Here is a 4,474-nt window from a genome sequence, read left to right as displayed (position 1 = left end):
AGTGGATATTAGCCCAGAAACTTAGAATACCCAAGATACATTTTGCAAAACACAAGAAAACCAAGCAGGAATACCATCGTGTGGATACTTCATTCCTCCTTAGAATAAGGAACAAAATACCCATGAAAGATATAGGTACAGAGACAAAATTTAGAGCTAAGATGAAAGGATGGACTATCCAGAGACTACCCGTCCCCGGGATCCATCCCATCATCAGCCACCAAACCCAGATACTAACGCACATGCCAGCAAGATTCTGCTGAAGGGACCCTGATATAGTAGCATTTGAAATGTAAATAAAGAAAATATCTAATAAAAAACATTAAAAAAATGAAAGAAAAAAAGGATATGCTATCTAAATTAAGAATTTTGGTAAAAAGAAAAAACTGTGTACTACCTGATTTATGTTAAAGTGATGAGATCCTTAAAATAAATATTTTTAGATCAATATAAAAACCATAACATCTTACTTACAATATTTGCATATCTATCAAAGCCTGTTCCATATCTTGTTTATTTTAAACATAGATTTTATTTCATTGTGGCAATATAAATTGCTTTCTTGCTGGATATGCTTTAATTGGAAATATGTATATAAAGTGCATGCAATGTGGTCAATAAATGAATTTTTAGTCACCACTTAAATGTAGAAAAATCTATAAATATATAAACTAAATAGACTCATAAATTAAAATCAAATTGAACCTGTAGAGTGTATGTTTCATGACATTCATGGAACAGTGTCAAAATAGGAATTCACAAATATTTTGGAAGTTCCCAACTATGTGGAAATTAACTGCACTCCATATGTTGTAAGTAAAAATAGAAAATATTTTGATTTTAACTATAATAAAAACAAGGCACTCCAATAATTTTGGAATATAGTTACAGTAGTAATTAGGGTAACTATGGCTTTATATGTTGGTATTATTAAAAAAGTAAGGTATCAGATTAATGGCTTAAAGGTCTACATGAGGTTAAATCATACCTTAAAAATAAAACTTAGAAGTTAAGTGGTGGTGGCACATGCCTTTAATCCCAGCATTCAGGAGGCAGAATTGGGTGGATCTCCAAGTTTGAGGCCAGCCTGATCTACAAAGTAAGTTTCAGGCAGCCAGGGCTACACAGGGAAACCCTGTCTTAAAAAAGTAAACAAGCAAGCAAGCAAGCAAGCAAGCAAGCAAGCAAGCAAGCAAGCAAGCAAGCAAGTAAGTAAATACTTAGAGTGAGGGAAGAGGAGGGATCTTAATGGGTGAAATATAGAAGAACATCTAAGATATGAAAGGGTATAAGATGAGGGAAAGACATTTCTCTATCAGAAAGTGACCGGGACCTGGAGCCCTTTAAAGTCCTTGATCTGAATTCCCTATGCAGATTAAGCTCAGTTCTCTAAGACATTGAGGTTGCTTACATGTATCTAGAAAAACAATTCTTTTTTGAGCAAACTCTTTGCAGGTCTTGCTAAGCAACTCCATAATCTGGCTTTCTGTGAAAATACTCTTAACAACTACTGTTTAGCATTGCTTCTCTATAACAACAATAATAATAGCTAATCTATTTCGCTTCACTGTCTCTCATGCAGCAAGATGTTTATGAGGTGCAGATGTTTGGAGAGGGCTGTTGGAAGTAGAAGTCAGAACCCTACTACAGAAAGGGGCTTTAGAGACTCACTAATCCAGTCCCTTCCCTTTGCAGAGGACACATCAGGGAAATACAAGCAGCAGAAGAGATTAACTAATTTCTAGTTCAGTGCTCAGAAATTAGTTTTTTTTTTTTTAATAACCTCTCTCTGCCAGGGATATAAGAATTAAAGCCCCATTTCCTGCCATCTTTCTGCTGTGACTGAACCCATGCTTCACAGTGGCTCAGGCTGAACCTTTGAGCTGTGAATGACAGAGAGCAGAGTGCTTTCCTGAAGAGCCCTAATGGGGGACATGCTGGCTACCTGAAGCTGACTGCTGATCTTCCTCAAAGCTGCTGCCCCTGCATGAGAGGAGCTGCCTGGCAGAGCCCCATCCGCTCCACGGTTCAGTTGAAGGTGGGAAATGAGGTGGCAACGTTGCAGAGAAAGGGTTTGTTTGTCTGGCAGCCTGGAGGAACAGGGCTAATGCGAGTTCACTTTTTAGGAGTGGGGAGTGGGTTAACTCACGGTCTTTCATCAACCCTGCCTTCATTTAATCCTGGAGGTCTTTCATCAACCCTGCCTTCATTTAATCCTGGATCGCTTTGGTTTGGTGTGTTTCATGGGGAGCTCCTTTGGTGTCCCTTCTGCTGAAAAGCAAGGCAGAAGCCGCACGCAGAGAAACCCAGGGTGTTTGGTAGAGTCACATGGCAGTGGCCAGTGATAGACTAGCCCCTAGGGCATAGCTCTTAACAGTATGATTACTCCCTTGTTTGTGCTAGGGTCCAGGGCAGTGGGTGCCTTAGGATAGTGGGTTCTCAGGGGAGAAGGAGCTGTAACTGTATAGATTTGTCAGCACAGTGTGGGTAGAGCTCCCAGGATAGGAACTTCACTGACTTCCTTGTTTACAGTCTTCTGAAACTGTATTTACCTGTGGCAAATGGGAGGGTAGAAAACTTGCCCAGAATGACACTAGTCAAACATAGTAGGGCCATTTTAAAAATTATACACTAGTCTTCTTTCCACAAAGCTGCAGCTCAAGGGGACAGTGACAGCCTCTCAGTGGATCAAATCAAATCAGCCTTTAATGAAATGTGACTGTTTATCTCCTGCAGCTCCAGAAAGAGCCACATGGCTACAGCTCATCAGTGGTTGAAATGCTTGTCGAAGCCACAAGTGCTGGGGATTCATATGAAGGGGAGAAGGCCCCAGGATGCTAATGAAGACTGTGAAGACACAACCCTCCCTAAACACACACTCCCCAAGCCTGCATGTGCTTCCCACCACTCTGCCACAGGAAGTGCATCTTATCTGGGCATTCCGGTATTTTCCACGTCTCTGTCAGTGACATAGCCTCTGACTCAGGTCAGAGGTGGTTTGACATCCTTTCCAAAGATTTGTTGAGGCATGGAAAGAGTTTATGAAGTCTGGGTTTGGATTTGGATGGGGGGGGGGAGAGGATTGGGGTGCTGAGGGTGTGGCTGAGGTGGACAGAAGCAGCCTCCTATGGTTGGCCACACCTCCTCACAGGCAAAGGTTTGAGAAGAGAATTTTATCCTTCCAGATCTATTCTTCAGATATAAGATATTCTCACTTAGATGGAAGTGAGATGGAAGAGGGGAGGCTGCGGGCAACTCCATTGTCTACAGAAGTCAGTCACTCTCAGGGCTAGCTAGTAGATCTGTACCTGTCCATCACTCAGTCTACCTGTCAATTCTGAGGCCTTCATAGCATGAAGTGCACAATATATACATGTTTTTACTTCCCGTCTTCATTTACATCTCCTTAATCAACCTGTGTGTTAACAACTATTTACATGATATTAGTATTGAAAAAGGCCAGGAAGGACTGTTGTAATGAGAGGGTTTGGGAAGGGAGGCATATTCAACAGAGCAACGATATGTATTATAACGTCAGGTGTCCTAGGTAATGCCAAACGAGTAAAACTGGATCTTTACCACTCCCTTCTCAAGGCTGAGGTCATACTCTCCTGTGTGCTTTGTATCTTTCCTTTATGCTTTCTTATCTGTTACGGGGTTTTTTGCTGCCTTCCATTTTACTGATTTCGGTGTGTGTGTGTGTGTGTGTGTGTGTGTGTGTGTGTGTGTGTGTGTGTATGTTCAGGTATCTTATATATGTCTTAAAATATTGGCTTTTAAGGCTTCTTAGATTTATTTTTTAATTTGTACATGAAACCCTCCTGTGACTAGATTAACAAGAACATAGTTTTTTTCTGCCCTTTGTAAGCAATTGTAGTTGTTTCTGTTGACTGGTTCCATATCTCTAAATATCATGCTCTGCATGCGTCTTCGCCTTTGGATGGTGTATAAACATTATTTAATATGTCTACTTTTCTGTGCACAGGTACACTTCCTATCCTCTATCCCAACCTTTCCCTAAAGCTGGAACCATTGGTTGATTAATATTTAGCATTTGTGTTCTTACCACTATGCATAAATATTCATAGCAGAACCATAACAAGTACTACTTCCTTCTTTGGCACACTGTTTGCTTTTTTTCTGGAGCTAGTAACTGTTCTTTGAGTTGCATTCATTTCCTGCAAAGTTATTATTAACTCACCTCTGCATCTCCCTATTGCTTAATTCTCTTTTAACATCAAGTCATGTCACCTATTCTATGAAGTCTGTGCCTGTAGAGGTATTTCCTCTGGTTTCATGTACACTGACTGCTCTCCTGTCGCTGTTGTTAACCTGGAGTCTTCCTTCACTATTAACTTGGGGATTGGTTTATCTTTTAACTGGATTGGACCTTTAATTCTTAGGTCCAATGTTTGTTTAAAAGTTCTTTTCCAGCCGGGCCTGGTGGCGCAGGCCTTTAATCCCAGCACTCGGG

This window comes from Mus pahari, chromosome 1, assembly GCF_900095145.1.
Source record: "Mus pahari chromosome 1, PAHARI_EIJ_v1.1, whole genome shotgun sequence".
Lineage (NCBI taxonomy): Eukaryota > Metazoa > Chordata > Mammalia > Rodentia > Muridae > Mus > Mus pahari.
This window is presented reverse-complemented; position numbering follows the sequence as displayed.